The following is a 19,781-nucleotide window of genomic DNA, read 5'->3' as shown; positions in this document are numbered from 1 at the left end:
TTATTCGGGTATAAAGGCATCAGCCGACGCCATTTTCCTCAGTGTTTCTTGCCCCAGATGCCAGGTGCCCTCTAGGAAGGCTAAATTTGGATAAATGCCAATGATTCCAAATATTAGAGAGCAAACAAAAAATAAGCATGTATGTACATATATACAAACAAATACACCATAATAGATTCCCCAGCTAGCTATAAGAGGGCAAATACCCTCTGAGTACCACAGAGGGAAGGAGGGTGGGCACTCTGGACTCCAGATGCATTCCTATCGGACATCTACATTTATGGTAGGTACAAAACTGTACTATGTCCTTCAAGGATGCATCTGCAGTCCTTACAAATGGGTAGAATACCATAGCCAAACTGGGGGAGGAGGAATAAATAGAATTATGGTGTAGTTAAGATCCCTTGCAAAACAGCAGTGGCAAAACCTGCTCGGGATCTAGAGTATAAGGGTAAATTATAATGCTTGGCAAATGTATGCACGGAGCTCCAAGTAGCAGCCTCTAAAATGTCTTTGGTAGCCACTCCTCGTAGAAAAGCTGTGGTAGTGGCTGTAGCTCTTGTAGAGTGAGGCCTGATGTTTTCTGGAGTTTTCTTTCCATGGCAGGAGTAACAAAATCTAATGCAATTTCCTACCACTTAGATATTGTCTGTTTTGAAATTGCTTTCCCTTCCATTCCTGTTGCATATGCTATCAGTAACTGGTCAGTTTTTCTATTGCTCTTGGTCCTGTCCAGGTAGTAGCGTAATTGTCTGTGTACATCCAAGGTATGCAACAGTCTTTCTCCCCTGTTCTGCGGGTTGGGGAAGAATGTAGGTAGGTGGATAGCCTGGTTTAAAGATACTCTGGAGACCACCTTAGGCATAAAAGTAGGATTTGTTCTCATGGACACTCTATCTTGATGGAAGATCAGAAAGGGCTGTACTGCCATTAATGCCTGTAGCTCAGAAACCCTTCTTGCTGAGGTGATTGCCAGCAGGAAAGCAGTTTTCCATGATAAGTATTGCAATTCTGCTGTTGCTGCTGGTTCGAAAGGAGGAAGTGTCAATTAATTTTTCTAGCACAAAGTTTAAGTCCCATGCAGGTAGTGGTGGCTTCCTAGGTGGTTTTACATTTTTAATTCCTCTCAGAAACTGCCTGAGCAGAGGATGTGAGAAGACTGGAGGATCCAAGTCGTATTCTGCTGAAATAGCTGATGCATGAATCTTAATGGAAGAGTAGGACAGGCCTTTGTGGAAGAGCTCTGCCAAGTATTCCAGGATGTTGGCTATGTTTACCAGTGACGCATCTTCTCCTTTAACAGTACTCCAAATGAGGTATCTTTTCCATTTTGCTGAATAGGTTTTCCTTGTTGAAGGTCTGCGAGCTTCCAGGATAATGTCTTTAACCCTTTGGGATAAATTTGAGTTAATTTGTCTTATGCAATGTTCCAGGCAGTCAGCTGCAGAGTTTTCAGGTTTGGATGCAGGGTGTTGTAGTTGTTCTGAGTTAACAGCAAGGGAACTAGAGGAAGGGTCCACATCTGTTCCCAAGACATGCTCCTGAGTAATGGGTACCAATGTTGCCTTGGCCAGTCTGGAGCTATCAGAATGATCCTTGGACGGTCCTCTTTGATCTTCAATAGCACCTTGTGCATCAAAGGAAGTGGTGGGAATGCATATGCTGCCAGATTTTTCCAACTGAAGGATAGGGAGTCCACCTTCCAAGCCAGTGGGTGGTACGTCCTGGTGCAGAATTTCTTTAGTTGGTGATTGCGTGGGGATGCAAATAAGTCTATTTCTGGGAGTCCCCATTTTCTTGTAATGGTTTTGAAGATGTCCGGATGCAACATCCATTCGTGGGCATCCGTGGTAGTCCTGCTTAGTATGTCTGCTAGAATGTTTTCTTTTCCTGGTACAAAGATTGCTTGTAACTGAATGTTGTAACTCAGGGCCACATTCCAGAGGTCCAGGGCCATCCGGCATAGAGGGTACGAATGTGTGCCTCCCTGCTTGTTGATGTACCACATAACTGTGGTGTTGTCTGTCCTTATCAGCAATTGACCTTGTCGAAGAAATGGTCTGAAAGCCTGAATTGCCAGTTTTACTGCCAGCATTTCCTTTAGGTTTATGTGTAGGTGCAGCTGCTCTTGAGTCCATAAACCTTGTATGCACTTGTCCAGCATGTGGGCCCCCCAACCGAGGTCTGAGGCGTCCGTTGTGATGGTTTGGCTTGGTTGAGTGCTGAGGAAGGGCAATCCTTTGTTTGATTGACAGGCCTGAGCCCACCATTGGAATTCCTGCTTCAGGCATGGAATTATTGGAATTTGGGTTTCTAGGCTGTGCTTGTGTTGAGACCATATATTCCTTAGGTACCACTGTAGCTTTCTCATATGCAGCCTGGCATGTGGGACCAATATTATGCAGGATGCCATGAAGCCCAAGGCTTGCAGGACTTTTCTTGCTGTTAGATGGTTTTGCTTTGTTAATGCCAAGAAGTAGAGAGGGAGTTGTTCCTGTTTTTCTACTGTTAGGAATGCCATTTGTTTGGATGTGTCCAGTTCCGCACCCAAAAAGGTTATCCTTTGGGATGGTATCAGCCTTGACTTTTTTATATTGACTGTGTATCCCAGGGCTTGTAGAAGGTAAATGACCCTTTTCAAGTCTTCTGCTAGCTTGTTTTTGCTGTCCGCTTGTATCAGGCAGTCGTCCAGGTAAGGGTAGATTTGGATTCCCTGAAGCCTGCAATGAGCGATTACTGATGCCAGGCATTTCGTGAACACTCTGGGCGCAGTAGATAAGCCAAAGGGCAATGCTGAGAATTGATAATGCTCTGATCCTGCAAGAAATCTGAGGTATCTTCTGCAATTTGGTCGTATGGGGACGTGCAGGTATGCCTCCTTGAGATCTAGAGATACCAGCCAAGACTCCTTGCCCAGCATGGGAAGAAGCTGCTGTAGGGTCAGCATTTTGAATTTTGGAACAATGAGGAATATGTTTAAAGCGGACAGGTCGAGAATAGGTCTCCATTTGCTTTCTTTCCTTGGTACCAGGAAGAGCCTGGAGTAAAAGCCCTTTCCTTGCTCCATATATGGTACCTTTTCCACAGCTCTCATCCTTAATAATTGATTTATTTGTTTTAGAGCTTCTGCTTTTTGATTTGGAGGTAGGTTTGGCATTCCTCTCTTCCCTGGTAGAGTATGGAAATGAAACCTGTAGCCTTGGTCTATTTGTCTGCAAAATCCACTTGTCTCTTGTGATGTAATGCCAGTTCTTTGAAAATAAGGCTAGCTTTCCGCCTAAGGGTGCTTCTAGTTGTTCCCTGGTAGGCGGTGCCAGAGCCAAGTCACTGTGATTGTCCTGTAGTAGTGGTGGTGGCTGTGTCTGTGCCTCGCTGGTTGTTACCCTGCCACTGGCGTCCCCTGTAGGCACCCCTGGATTGGCTTCTGCCTCTTGAACGCCTATTCCTGCCTCTCTGAGCTCTGGAGGAGTCTGGAAAGGACCAATTCTTTGAGGGCCAATTCCTGCTAAACCTTGGAGGTTGGACCTGTAAGAAATCTTTCACTGTTTGGACAGATTTTGCCTTCTCTTCCATTTTCTTCAGCACCTGTTGTGCAGGAGAGCCAAACAAATTGATCTTGTCCATAGGAGCATCTAATAGTTTTGATTTGACATGGTCTGGTAAGGCCTGCTCTTTTAACCATGCATGCCTTCTGATAACTGTGCCAGTCATGGCTGATCTAAAGGAAGCCTCCAGTGCATCATAGCTGCATTTTAAAGAATGGTTACTAACTTGCTGAATGTTATGTACCATTTCCTGAACATATTTCTTGTCTAAAGGTTCATCTGAGGACAGTTTTTTGGTTAACTGGTCTAGCATAAATTCTTGATACTGGATCATGTGAAATTGACAGTTCAAAGCCCTAGCTGAAAGCGTAGCAGAAGTGTAAACTTTTTTCCCCCATCTCTCTAAGGACCTGGATTCCCTTTCAGAGGGGAGGGTTTTTTTTGCAGAGGTAGCTGCTACAGCCTTAGGTCCCTGGGAGATAGTCTCGGGATCTGCAAAAGGAGCCTTGTATAAATGATGATGTGTGTCCGGGACCCTGTAGTACCTATCGGGCTTAGCAGGGGCCGGAGGTAGAGAATCAGGAGCAGTACAAGCATCATTAAATGCATCATCCACAACAGAAAGAACTGGAGGAATAGCTAGAGGCCTATGTTGTGGTAAATGTAAAAAGGTTCTAAGCCTTTTTCTGGAGTCTGAAAAATCTTGGCCCTGCCACTGAAATTGTTCCCTCATAGCATGCAAGGTTTCCCCAAAGGAAAATTCCTCAGGCGGAGAGGCAGAAGGAATGGACTCTTCAGCATCAGAGTCTTCATAAGGAGAAAAAGGAGCATCTGGAGGGTCTGTATTATCTGAATCATCAGAGGAATCATCTGTGGAAACTGGCTCAGGGGGCTCTGCTCTAGGCCTCTTCTCTGGAGGTGGGTGAGAGGCCCTGTCTGGGTGAGGTTGGGATCCCCGGATTAAAGAAATGAGATCCTCTGCTAGACTAAGCATTTGGGAACTGGAGCAAGGCCTGTGAGAGGGGGTCTTAACAGGTACAGATTTAGTAGCTTTAGCTGCTTTAGCCCTGGCAAAGGCCTTAATGGACATGGCTGCTGGTGGCCTAGCAGCTCCACGTGCAGGGGTAGAAATATCCAAGGGAATAGTGTCAGATAATTCCTGAGAAACCACAACTGCAGGTTGGATTTCAGAAGCCGATTCCACCAGGTTGGAAGAGGCCTCGGTAGAAGGTAAGTTTTCGGCTGAAGGAAGGACCGCTTGCTCGGTTTCAGCCGAAACCGAGACACTCGCGGTTGGCTTAACCACGGTTTCGGCCGAAACCGTGGACCGCGAGTGTCGGTCCTTTGCCTTGCGTTTTTTGGATATTTGCGAAGTCGGAGGATCCGACGGCATAATATAAGCAAAATCGGAGCCAAAAAACTGCTCAGCAAATTCCGACCGACATCTAAGCGTCCGTCGGTTAAAAGAAGCACAGGCTAGATAAGCTGCTACGGCGTGGTCTGGGCCTAAACAAGGTAAGCAGTAAGAGTGGAAATCTTTATGAGGTATTTGTTTCCCACAAGTTAAACAGTTATTCACTTTTTCTGACATCGGCTGAGGCAAGAAAGAGTCCCCAACGGGGTACTTAGCTTTTTAGAAGTCTTCGGTAGTAGTAGAAGTATTCGGTAGTAGTAATCTCTGGTTCTGACCGACCGGCACTTGCGAACAGCTTCTGCTTCGGGCGCCACGCGGCAAGAAAGACTGAGGAAAATGGCGTCGGCTGATGCCTTTATACCCGAATAACTGCAGCAATGACGTCGGGTGAAGTGCGACACCAGCCGATGCCAGACCCAGACTTTGGAATCCGGCCGACCGAAGGGCTGCCTGAAGACAGGACAACCCATTTGTAAGGACTGCAGATGCATCCTTGAAGGACATCTGGGACATTCCATTTGTGATTGATAACAGGCTTTGTGGGTGCTGAAAGATGATGAGGCAGGAATTGAGGAAATGCATAGCCTAAGAGGTGCCATAATCAAGGAAAATAAATTAACATTTTCTTTCAATACTAGCACTATAATGTATGTGATAACTAAAGCCACATGCACAGATTCACTCTAGCCGCATAAGAAATAAAACACAAAAAGAAAGAATATAAGTAAAACAACATAAATTCAGGACACTGAGTACTGAAGGATTCCAAATTCCTGTCATTATGCCTCTTTGCAAACCATTTCATACCATGTACTCATCAAATAATGACAATCTATAAGGCTGTACAAACATATTTTAACCTATGAGGTAAGCTGCTACAGAATGATATACTCTCCATCTCTCTTTCACTAGTAGTTCTTTTACCTTCTCTAATATAATATTACATACCATGTAAATTTAAAGAATACTCCGTAATGAGTAAGCTAATGTTTTGATTCAAAAACCTGTCCTAGGATGTCTTAAAGCTAATATCAGGTATTCCAAGGAATCCCAGACCCTGCTTTTAAAATCACTGTACGATAATCCTCTCATAATCATGTTTTTTCTTGAACTATTGAATTCTTTCAACTTCTGTATTCATCTTCTCATTATTGAAAAAAGTACAGTTTTGTACCTACCATAAATGTAGATGTCCGAACTGGATAGCATCTGCAGTCATAACAAGTGGGTTGTCCTGTCGTCAGGCAGCCCTGCAGTCGGCCGGATTCCAAAGTCCGGGTCCGGCTTCGGCTGATGTCGCTCTCCACCCGACGTCATCTCTGCTGGTCTCCGGGTATAAAAGCATCAGCCGACGCCATTTTCCTCAGTGTTTCTTGCCCCAGATGCCAGTAGCCCTCTTGCAGGGTAAAATTTGGATAGATGCCAATGTTTCCAAATAGATAGAGGTAAACACAACAATAAGCATATATGTACATATATACAAACAAATACACCATAAAGACTCCCCAACAGCTAGCTATTAGGAGGGTAAACACCCTAGGAGTACCACAGAGGGAAGGAGGGAGGTAATCCTGACTGCAGATGCTATCCAGTTCGGACATCTACATTTATGGTAGGTACAAAACTGTACTATGTCCTTCATGGATGCATCTGCAGTCATAACAAGTGGGTAGAATACCATAGCCAACTAGGGAGGAGGATAAAGGTAGATTATGGTGTGTTTAAGATCCCTTGCAGTACAGCAGTGGCAAACCCTGCTCGGGATCTGGAATAAAGAGGCAAATTATAATGCCTGGCAAATGTATGCACGGAGGTCCAAGTAGCCGCCTCAATAATGTCTTTGGTTGCCACTCCTCGTAAGAAGGCTGTGGTAGTGGCTGTTGCCCTTGTAGAATGAGGTCTTATGTTCTGTGGAATTGGTTTTCCATGGAAGGAGTAACAGTATCGTATGCAATTTCCTATCCATTTGGAGATTGTCTGTTTGGAAATAGCTTTTCCTTCCTTCCAGTTGCATAGGCTACAAAAGTTGGTCAGTCTTTCTGCTATTTTTGTTCTGTCCAAGTAGTAGCGTAGCTGTCTATGTACATCCAAGGTATGCAGTATTCTTTCCCTCTGTTTTGTGGGTTGGGAAAGAAGGAAGGTAGGTGGATTGCCTGGTTTAAAGATACTCTGGATACCACCTTAGGCATAAATGTAGGATTAGTCCTCAAGGACACTCTGTCTTGGTGGAAGATTAGGAAGGGTTGCACTGCCATTAAGGCCTGTAGTTCTGAAACCCTCCTTGCTGAAGTAATTGCCAGTAGGAAAGCAGTTTTCCATGACAGGTGTTGTAGGTCTGCGGTTGCTGCTGGTTCAAAGGGTGCTAGTGTCAACTTTTCTAGCACAAAGTTTAAGTCCCAAGCTGGTAATGGTGGTTTCCTGGGAGGTTTTACATTCTTGATTCCTCTGAGGAACTGCCTGAGTAAAGGGTGTGAAAAACAGGAGGATCAAAGCTGTATTCTGCTGATATAGCTGATGCATGTATCTTGATGGAGGAGTAGGACAGGCCTGAATGAAGAAGTTCGCCAGATACTCCAGAATGTTAGGCATATCTATGTTTGACACATCTTTTCCTCTTCGGTACTCCAAATGACAAACCTTTTCCATTTTCCAGCATAGTCCTTTCTTGTTGAAGGTCTCGTGCTTCAAGAATAATGTCTTTAACTCTTTGGGAAAGTTCTGGATTAGCTGCTGCTATGTGATGTTCCATGCAGTCAGTTGCAGCGTTTTAGGTTTGGATGTATGATGCTGTAGTTGTTCTGAGTTAACATCAAAGGCATCAGGGTATTGGCCACATGTTGTTCGAGACATGCTCTTCAGTAGTGGATACCAGTGTTGTCTTGGCCAGTTTGGGGCTATCAGGATTATCCTTGGATGTTCTTCCTTGATCTTTAGTAGTACCTTGTGTATCAGAGGAAGAGGAGGAAATGCATATGCTGTTAGGCCTTTCCAGTTGAAGGAGAGTGAGTCCACTTTCCATGCTAGTGGGTGGAATGTCCTCGTGCAGAATTTTTCGAGCTGGTGATTGAGAGGTGATGCGAATAGGTCTATCTGTGGCATTCCCCATTTCTTTGAGATGGTCTTGAAGATGTCCGGGTGCAGCTTCCATTCGTGGGCATCCAAGTGGTTCTGCTTAGTATGTCTGCTAGAGTATTGTCTTTTAACGGTACAAATATTGCATGTAACAGAATGTTGTAGCTGAGTGCCAGGGTCCACAGCTCCAAGGTCATTCTGCATAGGGGTATGAATGAGTGCCTCCCTGTTTGTTGATGTACCACATGACTGTGGTGTTGTCTGTCCTTATCATCAACTGGCCCTCTTTGAGGAAAGGTTTGAACTTTTGGATTGCCAGTTTTACTGCCAGCATTTCTTTTAGATTGATGTGCAGGTGAATTTGATCCTGTGTCCACAATCCTTGCGCATTTGTCCAGCATGTGGGCCCCCATCCTAGATCTGAAGCGTCTATTGTGATGGTCTGGCTTGGTTGACATCTGCGGAAGGGCAGGCCTGGGTTTGACTGGCATGCCTGAGCCCACCATAGGAACTCCTGTTTTAAGCATGGAATTAGTGGGATTTCTGTTTCTAGACTGTGTCTGTGTTGAGACCATAAATTCTTTAGGTACCACTGTAGTTTCCTCATATGTAGTCTGGCAAATGGGACCAAGATTATGCATGATGCCATGAAGCCCAAGGCCTGTAGAAATTTTCTTGCTGTTAACTTGTTTAGTTTTGTTAGTGCCAAGAAGTAAAGAGGAGTTCCTTTTGTTTTTCTGTAGTCAGGAATGCCATTTGTTGTACTGTGTCCAATTCCGCGCCCAAGAATGTCCTTGTTTGGGATGGTATCAGCCTTGACTTTTGTAAGTTGACTGTGTATCCCAGTCCTTGTAGCAAGTAAATGACCCTTTGTAAATCTGTTGTCAGCTTGCTTTTGTTGTCCGCTTGTAGCAGGCAGTCGTCCAGGTATGGGTAAATTTGAATCCCCTGTAGTCTGCAGTGGGCGATTACTGATGCCAGGCATTTTGTGAATACTCTGGGCGCAGTAGATAAGCCAAAGGGCAATGCTGAGAATTGAAAGTGCTCTGATCCTGCAAGAAATCTGAGGTATCTTCTGCAGATTGGTCGAATGGGGACGTGCAGGTATGCCTCCTTGAGATCTAGAGTTACCAGCCAAGACTCCTTGCCCAGCATGGGAAGAAGTTGCTGTAGGGTCAGCATTTTGAATTTTGGGACAATGATGTATGTATTTAAGGTGGACAGGTCGAGAATTGGTCTCCAACTTTTTCCTTTCTTGGAACTAGGAATAGTCTGGAGTAGAACCCTTTCCTTTTCTGCTGTTGGCACTCTTTCCACAGCTCTCATGTTTGCTAACTCCATTATCTGGCGTAGAGCCTCTGTTTTCTGATGTGGAGGTAGATTTGGCATTCCTCTTTGATTGGTAAAGTGTGGAAGTGAAACCGTAACCTTGATCTATGGTTTGTAAAATCCACTTGTCTTTTGTTATGTAGTGCCAGTTCTTTGAAAATAAGGTTAACTTTCCGCCTAGAGGAGCTGCTATTTGTTCCCTGGTAGGCGGATTTAGGATTAAGTCACTGTGGCTGTGCTGATGTAGAGGTAGTGGCTGTGTCTGTGCCTCTGTTGTTACCTTGCCACTGTCGTCCTCTGTAGGCACCTCCTCTGGATTGGGTTCTGCCTCTGGAACGCCTATTCCTGCCCCTTTGAAATTTTGCAGAGTCAGGAAAGGACCAATTTTGGCAGGCCAGTTCCTGCTAAACCTTGGGGTTGGACTTGCAGAAAATCTTTAACAGTTTGAACAGATTTTGCCTTTTCTTCCATTTTCTTCATAACCTGCTGGGCAGGTGTACCAAACAAACTTGTCTTGTCCATAGGAGCATCTAGCAACTTAGCTTTAACATGATCCGGTAAAGCTTGTTCCTTTAACCATGCATGTCTTCTTATCACTGTGCCTGTCATGGCTGATCTAAATGAAGCCTCCAGTGCATCATAGCCACATTTTAAAGAATGGTTGCTAACCTGTTGTATGTTATTTACCATCTCTAATACATATTTCTTATCAAGAGATTCATCAGTAGTTAGCTTTTTAGTTAACTGATCAAGCATAAACTCTTGGTATTGTATCATGTGAAACTGACAGTTTAAAGCTCTAGCTGAGAGAGTAGCTGAAGTGTAGACCTTTTACCCCATCTGTCTAGTGACCTTGCTTCCCTTTCAGAAGGAATAGGGTTTTTAGCTGTGGTTGCGGCTACTGCCTTGGGACCCTGGGATATAGTTTCTGGGTCTGCAAGAGGAGCCTTGTAAAGGTGGTGATGAGTATCTGGCACCCTGTAAAATCTGTCTGGTTTGGCAGGGGCTGGGGGTAAAGAATCTGGAGCGGAGCAAACATCATTGAAAGCATCATCCACCACAGAGAGAACCGGAGGTATAGCTAAGGGCCTATGCTGTGGTAGGTGTAGAAAGGTCCTAAGTCTTTTTCTGGAGTCTGAAAATTCCTGTTGCTGCCATTGGAACTGTTCTCGCATGGCATGCAGGGTTTCTCCAAAGGAGAATTCTTCTGGTGGGGAAGCAGCTGGAATGGATTCTTCAGCATCAGAATCTTCAAAATTGGAAAAGGGAGCCTCAGGCTGGTCAGTTATGTCTGATTCATGTGCAGAATCATCAGAAGACACTGGCTCAGGGGGCTCTGCCCTAGGTCTCTTCTCTGGGGGCTGAGAGGCCCTGTCTGGGTGAGATTGAGATCCTCTAATTAAAGAAATTAAATCTTCTGCCAAAGAAAGCATTTGAGAACTAGAAGAGGGCCTGGATGAGGGTGGTTTAACAGGCACTGATTTAGTAGTCTTGGCTGCTTTAGCCCTGGCGAAGGCCTTAATGGACATGGCTGCTGGAGGCCTAGCAGCACCACGTGCTGGGGTAGAGACATCCAAGGGGATGGTATCTGATAAGTCAGACACCGTAGTGGGTAAAATTTCTGAGGTCGATTCAAGAATTGTAGCAGGGGCCTCAGTTGAAAGAATAGGGTCAGCTGTACTTTGAGCAGTTTTCTCGGTTTCGGCCGAAACCGAGACACTGCGTTTGCTTTGCCGTGGTTTCGCCGAAACCGCGGACATGAGTGTCGGTCTTTATCTTTGCGTTTTTGGGGTAGTCGGAGAGTCCGGCGACATAATGTACGCAAAATCAGTACCGAAAAACTGTTCTGCAAACTCCGACCGACGCCTAAGCGTCGTCGGTTGAAAGAGGCACAGGCCGAACAGGCTGCTACGCCGTGGGCTGGGCCTAAACAAGGCAGACAGTAAGAGTGGAAATCTTTATGAGGTATTTGTTTCCCACAGGTTAAACAATTGTTAACTTTTTCTGACATCGGCTGAGGCAAGAAAGAGTCCCCAACGGGGTACTTAGCTTTAGAAGTCTTAGTAGTATTCGGTAGAAGTAATCTCTGGATCCGACCGACCGGCACTTGCGAACAGCTTCTGCTTCGGCGCCACGCGCAAGAAAGACTGAGGAAAATGGCGGCTGATGCTTTTATACCCGAGACCAGCAGAGATGACGCCGGGTGGAGAGCGACATCAGCGAAGCCGACCCGGACTTTGGAATCCGGCCGACTGCAGGGCTGCCTGACGACAGGACAACCCACTTGTTATGACTGCAGATGCATCCATGAAGGACATCCATAACCCACTCCCAAACTCCAAAACTAATTTAATTAGATTGACAGAGAGAGAAACCATGATGTTAGGGCTCTGTTAACTCTGAATCACAACAACCCACATTTCCATTCTAGTCTTTCACGGACCGATTCTATGTGCAGCCATTACCCAGAGTGATGCCTAAATACTTATAACTGTCAACTAGCTATTTTCAACTATTGCGCCTCATCTGCATCTTTTCTAAATTACCTACTAATCCATTAGCAGATGTTCATCTTTGATCTTAACAATGGCCCTCCACGTTTCGGTAGTCATTTCTTATGCAGGACACAGTTTTATGCCTGCATCATATTTTTTCATATCAAATCCAATTTAGAACTGGCATTATACTGATGTGTAGTGAGAAAGTAGGGACCATGAAGGACTCAAACATGGGGAATTCCAGTACTAACTGAAAAATAGTTGCCTACTAGACTACATAAAAAAAAGTGGACTGTCTGCTGAACAATCAGGAACTGATACTTTGTTGCTCCAGATTAATTAGCATTGCATGAGCTACTGTTTTTGAATGAAATCCCAAAAGATGCCCATCTGTAAACATGTGTCCAGAACACACAAAGGCAAAGCAATATCTAAAAAGTACAAGCAACTCATCTCAATGGTCACAACCCTTGCTGTGTGTGCTGTGTCTGAAGCTCCTTCATTAACCCATGCTAACCATTTTTTCAAATACTTTCTACATGCCGTTTAAAAAGCGGACTAGCCTGTAACACCTAAAGTAATCTGACTCACTGCATTGGTGACCCCTATAGGGCTGCAGGTGCTACTTCTACAGCAATGAGTCTAATGAGTTGTTAGCAAGCATGTGTCCACTGGAAGTAGCTATAGTAGGGCTTGCAAGCCACTACAGGGGATAAGTTAAATTGGGGGGGGGGGGGGGGGGCAATTCCTGATGCACAGATGACAACTCCTGGTTTACCCAGCTATCATCCCAGAGAAACAAATGGGAAATAGGTTTCTTACCTCTATAAATGAATGGTCAGTGAATTAGTCTCGAGGGTAGCACTAAATGGCCAGCACAAGGACAGGGAAAATTTTGACTCAATAGTGTCCAGTTTAATTATCTAATATGAAATTTGATATTCTCTCAAACACTGTCATCATATTCTCATCACTTTGTTAAGCTACCTTTTAGCTCTGATGCCCCATTTTATATCTAAATGCATCTAAAGTCTGCATGTCCTCCCTGCGTTATCATGGATTACCTCCAAATATTCCGGTTTCCTCCCACATTCCAAAGATAAGCATCTGGAGAATTTCTCCTTGGGCCTCTGCTGAAAATAGGCTCTGTCCTAGTCAGACTTTCCCGGTCAACAAATGTTAAATAAATAAATACATTTTAGCAGTGCGCTTTCAAATACATATAATGGAGCTGTGTAAGTTTGCTTGGCATAATAGCAGCTGTTCACATCAATCACTGTAGCAGCAGCCATTTGAACACAGGATGTATCCTCCCAAAGATATGCATGTCTGACCACTCTAAAAAGCTTAAGACTACTGCCTGAATCCCCATGTGCCCATTCTTAGCATGAGAGCACGTGTGTGATCAGGTTTGTTTTAACAATTAATAAAAAGTATTTTTTTTTTTATAAATTCTTTTTTACTACTACTGGATGGTATTGATAATTAGTTTTCATTTATTCAGTTATAAAAGCTTGTAGCTGATTTAACAGTGAAGGCTATCCTCACAGCACTAGTATGGCTGTCTGTATCCGCCCTTAAAAAAAAAAAAATGCTTAGCTATCATCCAGTATAATTTAACATTGGTATCATATTAGTAATCTGAATGGTGGCAGTGTACCATGAATACATGAAAGGAGTACTATTACTGGGGAAATATCAATAGACCCTCCAGGGAAACACCGTGTGTATGAAATGCGGTTTGGTTAAGTCACAGTTACTGCTAGTAAATGAAAGAATTGATTGAGACTGTACTATACTGGAATTAACTGGAAACAACTGAAATGAGACTGGAACCAAAGTTAATTACCCACGTTCATGCTGAACAGATGCCAGTCTTTCCTTTATGGGCCAAGTGTTGTGTACTTTTCAGTATTAATTCTCCAAACACTGTAGTTCATTTACTAAGGCTTTATTAGATGTTCATAATATCCAAATACTGCCTTCATTAACAGTGCTGATAAACAATAACAGAAATGCTGGGATGCTAGTTAGAAATAACAGTGCTGCTAAACATATCCAAAGTTTCTGCATGTGTCTTCTGACTGTCATGAATAATGTAAATTGAAACAGTCTTTACTTAACCTGTCTTCTGTACTCAGACTCGAGTGTCTGCATTGTAGCTTCCTTTCTAAAATGCTGGATATTTAATCTTTTCTCTATGCCAGGTTGAACTAACTGACTTTCCTAACTGTATTTGCAGTACATTTTAATAATACCAAAACCCTGTAATGCTTTAACATGCCTCCTTAGCCTTGGTTCTCAGGCCTTGTCTTGTTTTGCAGCTTTGCAGGTGCCTGGCTGTCCCATTATCTAACATTCCTTTGATTCTTCCCTTGAGAAAGAGAACATAAAAAGAACAGTCTGAAACACAATTCTGCCACTATATTTCTAGGCCTATATAACCTTTTTTTAGTCTGTCTAATGCCTAACAATTACTTTAAAATGGAAGTCCCTAATTAACAGTTGCTCCTGAGTTCCCTGACGAAAGTCTACAGGGAACTACTTCTGTATTTACCTTACATTTGTACTGCTAACTACCGTATACAGCTTTATGCTACCCGACTCATAATCTGAAAATATTTTTTTTTGGTAAATAAACTTGCAATTTTAATTAATGTTGACCTCTAGGCTTGAAGTCTGTTAACTTTATGATTTAATTTTTATATTACCTAAACGGACAGTCTTTAGAGTCTTGTCTAAGTTCTGATGTATGAGTGATATATTTAAAACCTGTGCATTACTCTGAAAATGAGTGTCTTTTAATTCTGTGGCTTTTAAAGCTGATTAGAAAATACCATACACATTTTTAACCTGTCTTTGTGAATCTTTACTTAAGTTAGACAGAGTACGAACTGTTAACCCTGCCTATATTTTTTTCTATCTCTGTATGCTGTAACAGTAAAATTATACTGTCTATTGCCTATGCTTTTTACCTTATGCCTTATGAACTGGTGCATTAGTGTACCATGATGCCTCTCTTTTACAGCAAATAAAACTTTTTCCTGTTGTTTATAGAATCAAATCTCTAAATGCTTGACTGTTTAATCATTTTTTATTGTATAGCCTATCAAGCAGGTTGGCTATTTTCTGAAGACTAACTGAAATCAGCACAAAAGGGATAACTTTATAATTGGTCTTGACGCATAAGTACCATATACTGTATTAACCTGTGTCTATAAATTTTCATTTAGATTTGCTAAAATAATGTTACTTACCTTTTTAACTTTTATGTGCTGTAATAGATGTCTGCCTCCTAAATTTGTGTCTGAAATATTTTATAAATGTTTATGAGATATAATAGTTTACTAAAACTTATGCTTTCTGTATTTTAGGTCTGTACCTTTGCATTTTCTGTTAGTGTCTTTTTAACTTTCAGACTAATGTACAATAATTATGTAAAGTGCACTGTAATCTGTAAATTAATAAATTAAGCCTGCCCTGTTATGCCTTGAATATATTGATAATACTATCGATTCTTTAGCTAATTTATCTTAATAAGCCTGTAATAAATAATTATGTCACTTGAACAATGTGAAGGATAATGTAGTGAAGTAATAAGCCTGTTACAAATAATTGTGTCACTTTACCCTTAACTAATGACTGACTAATGTAATTCTGTTACTTTACCCTTAAAACTAATGAATAATGTGAAGTAAATGAATATTCTTTTTATATTCTGAAATTTGACTGAAATGTACTGTAGTGAACATGCATAACAGAGTATGAATGTCATATTCTGAATCTTGACTGAAATTTACATTAGAAGGATACATATTTAAAATAGCTTTGTATATACTGGAAACTAATTAACTAATATTAAAAATTGTATTTTTTGCCAGTGTTAACTAAACACAGATAAAAGCATAACTGAAAACTGGTACAAGTTATATAGTCTGAAAACTAAACTATTAGTACCTTTTCTTGTCAGTATTGTCTGAACATAGATAAACTGAAAACTAGTACTGTTGTACAACTGTCTGAAAACATGAGAACATTTTCACAGTGTTAACTGAACACAGGCAAAAAAAATTAACTAAAATCTATTTTCCTGTCAGTATTGCCTAAACATAGATAAACTGAAAACTAGTACTGTTGTACAACTGTCTGAAAACATACATACTTGGTTTAACTCGTACATTTTAACTCTAACATTGAATAAATAACAAACACATAGACAGTCAACTTCTGCACCACAACTTTTGCCAAATTTTACTCTGCATTGTCCCAGTCACTGATGAGGTATTGGAAGGCCTGCTTTAATGACCATGTGTCCTTTTTATAGTTAGGCATTTTAAATCTCTCCTTTTCTTCTCTGGTGCAAGGCTGGGTGGCTAAAGTTCTTGACTGTATTTCGTATCAGGTCCTTAAAATAACATTTGCATTTTTAACAATTATAAACTGATAGCATTGCTTGTTGCCCTGACTTTATTTACACTTTTCTGCATGAACTAAACATTTGCTGCTAATAACTATTGCAAGTGTGAAATGTACAATGACATGGAAAAGCTGTAACTTTATTATTAAATTCAACTGAAATTTAAGTGACGCTGTTTTTCTTGTCATAACCTCAAATGAAACTAAAGTAGTAATTTAACAATGTGCATTTCTGCACCTGTATAAAATTAATCTTAACTGAACTGTTTACATTTACTCTCGTGACCCTCAGATTTTAACATGAAACTCCACCCACTGCCTCACTATAACCATTTCTTTAGCCAACGTCATTTAACTTTTCAGCACTATTGAACGTTGCAAGAATTTATCATTACTGTCTACAATTGTCTTGGATAAATAGTAAAAATTGTAAATGCATTAAATTGATCTTCACCATACTGCTTTATGGCATACAGTACTGTCCTTAATTCAGTTTGCTAAGCTTGCTGTAATCTAATCTGGTGTGCTTGGTAAACTGAAATTTCTGTATGAAATACATACAAGTCTTAAACTGATTACATAACCACATTTATTACCAGATTTAAACCAATCTGATTCCGGAAGTTTATTTGTCTAATCTTCCTAACATAAGAGTTGAGCCTGTGGCTTTACTAACAGATAATATTTACTATGTACTGTTTTTATGTATAGGATTTGAACTTTTGCCTATACTGTCACTTTTACAATGTAGCACTGACTTTTACATTCTGTAAACTAACAAAAGATTATTAAATATTTGTGAATGCTTTTTTGTCTCTGTCAACCCTTTATTCTGCAAATTAACTTGACTGTCATTTCTGATATACCTTGCACAACACAGATGCATACGATTATCCTTTTTTTTTAACTGGCCACACCCAATATGTCTTTCTGAGCACTTTAGCTGTGTCAGCTGAACTGGAATTTTTTTTTATCTTTAAACCATAAATCTGCATGTTCCTGTCATAACCATTTTTTTTTTAATTCTGTACATTTGCAAAAATGTTGTTACTGAAGTCTAAAACAGCATATAACTCTAATGACATGTTCATACCTGCTACAGAGCTGTTACACTTTGAACTGTTAGCTGCTGTAATCTTTGACCCTTTAAATCCTGACAAAACTGCATTTGTGTCCATTAATAAAACTGTGTGTGTAACTAAAGTTGATTTGACTATTAATCAGTACATCATTCCATAATTTTTCTGTAAACAATGAACTATTGTCATTTCTTTTAACCTTAATCAGTGGCAGATAAATGCTCAGGTTTGGTACTGGACTGCCACACCCTTTATAGATGAGTTGAAAATCCTTTGTTATAGAACTAGTAACAACAATGAATCAGACTAAGGAACATGTCATTTATTTACTTTGCTCTGACACAGTAGTTTGCAATGAAGTTTGTATATGTTCCCCCTCAGTACAATATTTGCACTGGTTTGTACACTGTTTTTGTCTGTATTTACTATATTGGTACTTAACTTTGTACCTGGAATTACATGTAAACAAGAATGTATTACATTCTGAACATTTGTATTTGAAACTGTACTACAACTGAACTATGTATGTTGAATTGTATGTGCTGAAGCATTTACACAAGAATTTGTGTTATTTAAGTCTGAAACTGTACAGATAGAAGCTGACTCATTATGCGAATGCTTTGCTGTAGCATGCTTCCGTCATTTACCACTTTTGCATTTAGAAATATTTAACTAAGTCTGTACTAGAAAGCACAGGGTGTACACTAAGCTGGGTGAAATTTGGAGGAGTCAGTGATTACTTTCCTGTTCTATAGCTGACAGTTTAAAGCTTATTTGGATGTGACAGGTGTTGTCATAACCAAAGGCAGCAGTAAGCATTTGCCATTAGCTCTTAAGGACGATTACACTTCACACACATTTGGTGGTGGTAGTGCTGATTTAGGCTCTGTAAGTCTTATACCTTACATTATTTGGTGATAGTGGTATTCGACTGCCATCCGTTCGTCATTTAAACATGCAACAGTTGGGCGGGATTAAAGGGCCAGAACCCTTCCATTACTGCAGGTAAACAGCTGAGCTTAGCCTTGTAAAGCCCAAGTATATCTCCACATAAAGAACAATATATACATGCACTGTAACAGTGGATCACAGACAAAGGGTATGCAAAAACACATTTCTTGTAATGTATTGATAACATTTTTCTACACTGTTGGTGCACCATCAGCAGTTTAACTGTACCAGTGGACAGGTTCATGCATATTAAAATGATTTCAGACTTGCCATGTTTAAAGTATTTGTTAAAAAATCAAAGTAAAAGTCTTCATGCTACAAACAAACACACACACACTGACACACCGACATATACACACAAATAAACAAAACAAGACTACAAACAGAACAACCATAAACTGCCTCACTTAAAAGGTCAAAACAAAATATTTCTGTAAGAGCTGAATCAATATCTTTATAAGCGCTAATAATGACATGTAAACCTGCCTGTTTATAAGGATTTCAGCACTCAACAATTCTCGTATCTTAGATCAATAATCAGAGATGGCCATAATTACAAGGGCATCATCTTGATCAGTTATCAGGAAATGTCTCTCCATTTCCCTAACAAAAGTGTTTACAGCAGTACGTTCTACACTTAACCAAATTACAAAGCCTATTCTTAGCAGATTCATTAATGAGGTTTATTATTTCTGATTCTCAGTCTTCGTAATAAAATGTACAGTAGAATTTAACAATGGTGTATATAAACTCTGTTTTTTAACAATTTAATTTCATTAGTAATTCATATTACTAATTAAATTACCTGTATCAACCAAAACCTTCCAATTTAACTTCCTTCAATATTCTGAAAACATTTATCACTCACCAGGCCCACCTCTTTTAGAAGGAAAAAAATCTTTCTACAGTTAATTCCAAATTAGCAAAGCTCCTTGAGGAAACATTACCTTGAGTCCTCTTATTGCAACTCAGCTCCTGTGTCTGACACGGATGAAACTTTGATGATTCTGGATCAAGCAAGATTCCGTTTCTAAAATATCTGAACAGAAGTCTGTTGCTGCAGCTGCTGTTGGTGTTGTGGAGGTCTGCAAACCTATATAAATTTTGGTCCCCGTCTTCTTTGTCGGGATTGGTTGGTTTTTTTTGCTGTTGGACCTTGTTTGGAACTGTTCTGCACTTTTGTTGCCAATCTTGGTGATCTCTTTCTGGGTACATTGACTGGCTGAGAGACTGAAAATACCTCCTCTTCCTGTTCAACCTGGTTGGCAAATACTTCAGTGTTATCACAGTTACTTAATTCTTTAACTGTTTATAAACTAAAACACTTTATATTAGTTTTCATCATAAAACAACATTTTGAATTTTCTTTCAGTTTTATTGCACATTTATCACAGTCTGAAATATATGTATGTATGTACACACAAATGCATCCCAATTCATAGCACAAACATGTAAGTAAACACTACTAAAAAAGTAC

At 40.9% G+C, this 19,781-nt stretch overlaps 1 protein-coding gene across 2 annotated transcripts in view; it reads right to left on the bottom strand.

Annotated features, from left to right (window-relative positions):
- SCMH1 (Scm polycomb group protein homolog 1) overlaps window positions 1–19,561 on the bottom strand; it is a 1,495,203-nt gene extending 1,475,642 nt beyond the window's left edge. For both annotated transcript variants that reach the window (XM_044062427.1, XM_044062428.1), the window contains exon 1: window positions 19,252–19,561. The gene's annotated coding sequence lies outside the window, so the exon portion shown is untranslated. The remainder of the gene's footprint in view (window positions 1–19,251) is intronic.
- Window positions 19,562–19,781: the final 220 nt, after the last annotated feature.

The sequence above is a fragment of the Protopterus annectens genome, chromosome 2.part1 (genome assembly GCF_019279795.1).
Source record: "Protopterus annectens isolate FY-2018-M chromosome 2.part1, PAN1.0, whole genome shotgun sequence".
NCBI lineage: Eukaryota > Metazoa > Chordata > Ceratodontiformes > Protopteridae > Protopterus > Protopterus annectens.
Note: the sequence above shows the minus strand (reverse complement) of the source record. Positions and strands in the feature narration are given on the sequence as shown.